This window comes from Drosophila sechellia, chromosome 3R (assembly GCF_004382195.2).
Source record: "Drosophila sechellia strain sech25 chromosome 3R, ASM438219v1, whole genome shotgun sequence".
NCBI classification, from domain to species: domain Eukaryota; kingdom Metazoa; phylum Arthropoda; class Insecta; order Diptera; family Drosophilidae; genus Drosophila; species Drosophila sechellia.
In genome coordinates, this window is record NC_045952.1 from 3,062,961 (window position 1) to 3,068,430 (window position 5,470).

General features: G+C 35.5%; 1 long non-coding RNA gene across 1 annotated transcript; it reads left to right on the forward strand.

Annotated features, from left to right (window-relative positions):
* Positions 1-2,202: 2,202 nt before the first annotated feature.
* Positions 2,203-4,985, forward strand: LOC116801639. The gene is made up of 3 exons (XR_004362144.1): positions 2,203-2,366; positions 2,494-2,657; positions 4,969-4,985. It is a non-coding gene; the product is annotated as an uncharacterized LOC116801639 (long non-coding RNA).
* The last annotated feature ends 485 nt before the right edge of the window (positions 4,986-5,470 follow it).

Genomic DNA, 5,470 nt, shown 5'->3' on the forward strand with positions numbered 1-5,470 from the left:
CCTCAAACAGATCAAAATTCTAACGCTCACACTTTTAAATTGGTTTTTATTTTATTATTTTTTGTGTTATTTGTGTTACCCACTAGCTGGGTAACGGCATTTCAGGTATGGGGTCAAGAAACTATAGTGTTCTCTTGTTTTAATATAGAGATACTAGTAGTAAGGGTATACAAACTTTTGCTTGTCGAACCTAGCTTTCTCTCCCGTTTTTAATGATTACCCCCTTTTTATACCCTTTACAAGTACGAATACTATAGTCTTTAAAAAGCTTATAACTGGTAGCAGATGCGATTCCAGCCGTAGAAAGTATATAGATCCTTCATTAGAGTCAATCTGCTCGGCAGTCAGTATGATCGCTGTAATCTCATTAACTATAAAAGATAGATAGTTAAGATTGTGCACACAGATTTAAGAACCCTGTCATTCCCACAACTTAGCAACCTTTTTTGCAAATTTCAATTGATACTCCAGTAACTGAGAAACGGGTATTGGGTAAACGAGAAAATCGTCTATATCATGCTCACCTGTTCAAACTTCTGATATCAAAAAGACGAAGGAAAAAAAGCGAAAGAAACTTCTGATGTCAAAAAGAGTGACGGTAAAAACTTTTCCTACAAATAGTTCTGATATCAAAATTTAAAACTGTGTTTTAACATTTACAACTCTGAAACCTTCGTTTCAGATTAATGTTGTAAACGAAATAGCTCTGAAAGCAGGCTTCAGATATCATATGTAAAATAAATGTCATTTGTATGTATTGTTATTTTACAAGTTGGCAGTCATTCGGGGCATATGTGTAGGAAAAGTACAAAAATGCCAGTATATTCACTCTTTTGAAACAAAATTTCACTTCTGAAAAATGTTTTGATATTCTTACATATTTAGTTTATTCGTCCTGTAAAATTCTGTCGATTTGACAAAAATCGTTTTGCCAAGCCCAGAAGTAGCCAGCCTACAATTTTGGAAAATGTTTTGATATTTCTTCGTTTTATTGTTTACCCTGCCAATTTCTACCGGTATACCAAAAACACTTTGGTTTTGCCCCTTTAAACCGGCCAGAACTGGCATGCCCTCACTTTTGAAAAATTCTTTAAAATTCGCACTTCCACTAGCTTTGTAACGAGTATCTGATATTCGGAAAACTTGACTATGGAATTCTATTTTGTTTTAAAACAAAGTTATTACATTAAGGGTATACAAAGCTTTGTTCCGCTAATGTAAATTGTATTTTTATACCCGTTACTCGTATAGTAAAAGTTTATACTAGATTCGTTAAAAAAGTGTGCAACAGGCAGAAGGAAGCGTATAAGGATATATATTCTAGATCAGGATCGATAGCCAAGTCGATCTGGTCATTTCCGTCTGTCCGACTGTCCGTATAAACGTCGAGATCTCATGAACTATAAAAGGTTGAGATTAATCATACAGATTCTAGAGACATAGTCGTGTTGACCCCTGTTGCCACTCCCATTCTAACGCCCACAACCGCACAAAACTGCCATGCCTACACTTTTCAAAAATGTGTTGATTTTATCTCATATTGTTATTCGTCGTGTAAATTTCTATAGATTTGCCAAAAAACATTTTGCCACGCCCCCTCTAGCGCCCTAAAGTCGCCGAACCGGTCACGCCCACACTTTGGAACAATTTTTAAATTTTGTTCTTATTTTATTCCCCAATATATCGGTATTCCAAAAAAAAATGAAATGAAATTTTGCGTTCGCATTCACACTAGCTGAGTAACGGGTATCTGATAGTTGGGGAACACGACTATATCATTCCCTCTTCTTTATTCATAAATTAAATTAAACAAAAATTCGAGCTGCTATTTAATTTGTGATGCGTAACAAAAATTATACATATCCGAGCGACTAATTTTGGATGCAGCTACAAATCTAGTAAAATCTTTTGATCTACAAATTGCTCGTTAAAGTAGCGAATGATAATTTGTGGTCGATAGTCTCCTTGCAATAAACTTCAAAAACTATAAGTAATTATAGTTTATTATTATTATTATTATTATTACAGCTCCCACTATAAAATTCAGATCACTTTTTCACCAAATTGATACTAGCAAACTGAGTTATCATTTTTCAGCATTGCAAGCATTAAAATTCAATTTGATTCACCATCTGTTTTGCAATGACGCATAATTTCGCAGCCACATTATACACATCTGTTCTGGATTTAAACTAAAAATGTTGCAATAAAACAAACCAGTGGCTCCGAATCTTGCACTTAACTCTGTATGGATGTTTAAGTTAAGACTGCCAAAGGCCTCAAAACCACCAAGCCGAACCAGACAGATTGATCGCCCAGCATTGAAACTTTTAGAGGGTGGCAGCCGAAGTCAAGGACTCTTTTAGGTATGTGCAAAAAATAGTTCCCCTTACTCCAACAAACCTGATATTCTGATAGCACATTTCTGATCGGTGGGATGGTCATGATATGGTACATATATCTTAAAATCTGTTGCGAACACGCCTTTTCCAGCTTGTCCTTGGAAATTCTTATAAATTACGATGACATCCGCTTGAAACGTGCAATATGGGCAGTGATGCTGCACTCATTTGATCATAACCAACGACTTCAATACAGTACGCCCGGAATTAAAAGATTTACTTCAGATCCGGGAGGTATTACCTATAAGATGAAATGTACGTATGACTGTTGGAAGCGTCCAGGTAAATATTATATTCTAGCTTTCACATTAAATATATAAACGCATACGTTTGTGTTCGATCTGTAACTCCGATAAGGAACATGGATCAAAACTCGTTTGCAGAAGGATTACTTAATAATAGGGGGTTTGTCCATTTTTTGCCTTCAGATTGTGATATAAAAACAATTTAAAAGTTTTATTGTGCCTTTCCCGTATATTTTTATATCCGTTACTCATAAAGTAAAAGGGTTTACTAGATTCGTTGGAAAGAATGTAACAAGTAGAAGGAAGCGTTTCCGACCATACATATACATATTTTTGATCAGGATCAAAAGCCAAGTCGGTCTGGCCATGTCCATGTCTGTACGTCCGTATGAAGAGTTGAGATTAAGTATAAAGTTTCTAAAGACATACATAGACGCAGCGCAAGTTTGTTGATTCATGTTGCGATGCCGACAAACCGCCCAAACCTGCCACGCCCATACTTATCCAAAATCTTTTGCTATTTTTTCATGTTTTTATTGGTCGTGTCTTTTATCAATCTGCCAAAATAGTTTTTGCCACGCTTACTCTCACGCCCACAAACCGCCCAAAATCTGCCACGCCCAGTCCGTTAGACAATTCTTATTTTTTTCTAATTTTTTCACCAATATCTATCGATATTACAGAAAAAATATGAAATTCCGCGACCACTAGCCGAGTAACGGATATCTGATAGTCGTGAAAGTCAACTTTAGCATTTTCTCTTGTTAAGACCTAATAGCTGAAATAGGCTGAAATAGCTAACTAAGATACTAAATATAGAGGTATATCGCACACAACCATTTTATTTTTGTACACAAGCAGCAGAGGAAAATGCGAAATGACTTGAAAATAAAAACGTCGCTCCATAGGATTAACTACCACGAGCAATTTTGTAAAATTCTAACTAGGATATATAACAATAACAATTTATCTGTCTGCGGACAAAGATTAGAAGGGATACGTCATGCTTATAAGCTTACAAAATAAAAAGAACTATCTCTCCTAAACGATTCTGGTGGAGTGGTTTCAATCCCAGCCGAAGAGAAGCCTTTCCGAAAAGAGAAAATTTCCCTATTAAATGAAATTCTTTGTCAATGTTTGGGCCTTGCGGATTTCAGAGGACTTTTCTTCTAGAAAGCAAACACAAATCTCGTTCATTTAAATGCAAGGGCATTTACCGGTTTGTCAAAAAAGATGAACTCATTATCAGTAACAGCACAGGAGAGAACACTATAGAACACTATACACTTTTCACTACTACCATACTCAGCAGGTTGCTCAGCGGAGAAAAATGTTTTTAACATATCCAGTTTTCGGAAGCCGTTGTCATCAGATTGGTCATTGCCAACATGTTTTTGGTACAGTAAGAGAAAAATACCCTTTTCTCGTAAAGTAAAAGAGTACACTAGTTTCGTTTAAAAGTATGTAACAGGTAGAAGGAAGCGTTTCCGACCGTATAAAGTATATATATTCATGATCAGGATCAAAAGCCGAGTCGATCTGACTTCGAAAAGCAAAAAGGGTGAAACAAGTAAAAAAAAAGTCAAGGGTGTTGATGCTTCAGTATCATCTTCACGTCAATCAAGCAACCTAACCAATTTGATTAGTATTTTGGTTCGCAAGGGAATCTGTGAAATAAAAGAGGGACACACTAGCGAATTCGTGAATCTGGATAATCTAAAGGATATCGTGCACAAGCTCGTCGCACGAAATCGAATCCAATCTCTCGTTTATAGTAACGACAAGCAAATATATCAGACCGCATAGCTGCAGTTGAACTGTCGGTAAATGAAAATCTGAAAGGTAAGGAATATTTAAGTGACTACTAAATGGACATCGATTCAAGCTGTATCCCAGAAAAATGATGAAATTTCACCTTCGCATTCACACCAACTGAGAAGCGGGTAACTCGACTATAGCATTCTCACTTGTTTTACATTACTGAAGGGAACTTGCGTCCGTCCTTCCTTTCTTATTTCCCTTCAAAAGAAAGCCTTAAAAATTTTTGTATTTTTAAATATGTTAAGGAAAATAAATATTTTTTTAGAATCGTGCACATCAGTGCCTTAATAAACGGTACTTACGAAAAGCAAATCATTTCACTTGTTTTATTGCATTTCAGTTTCTGTTCAATTGCTCTTTCAATTATTATTCGTCTTAGAAATTTAGCGAAATATTTAATTTGAATTTACTTATGCGTTTTTCTTTTTGTTTTGTTTTATTTCTTTCCCACATTATTAATTATTCCCAATACAGTAATACATACATATATTGTCTTGCAGATGATTGGCGACCAGGGTATAAAAAATATAATAAATGAACACGGCTACTGATACTAAAATGTATAGACTTATATTTAAATAAAATAAAAAAAGCATTTTTTAAGCGGGCTTTGTTAAATTTTTGAGACATGCCTCCTCTTTAAATAGATATTTTACATTTACATGTACATCTACATCTACATACATATTACATCCACAAGTCTTTCAGTGAATTCTTACAAAGGCATTTCAGGGAATGAATCCAGAAAGAATTTCAGGCAATGCATTCAGGATCCTTTCAGGAAATGCTTACGGAAGCATCTTGGTATGGTAACTCTACTTCATCTGGCAGTACTTCCCCTCGACAACGAATTATTCCCAAAGGCCTTCCGGAGTACTTCCACTTCCGAATGGGCTATGGTTTTTACTCACACAAGCAAGCAAATTCTATTTTGTAGATGCTTAAGCTCACTATTTTAGACGAGCCAATGGAAAGCAAATTTGGACGTCACCAAAAGAAGTG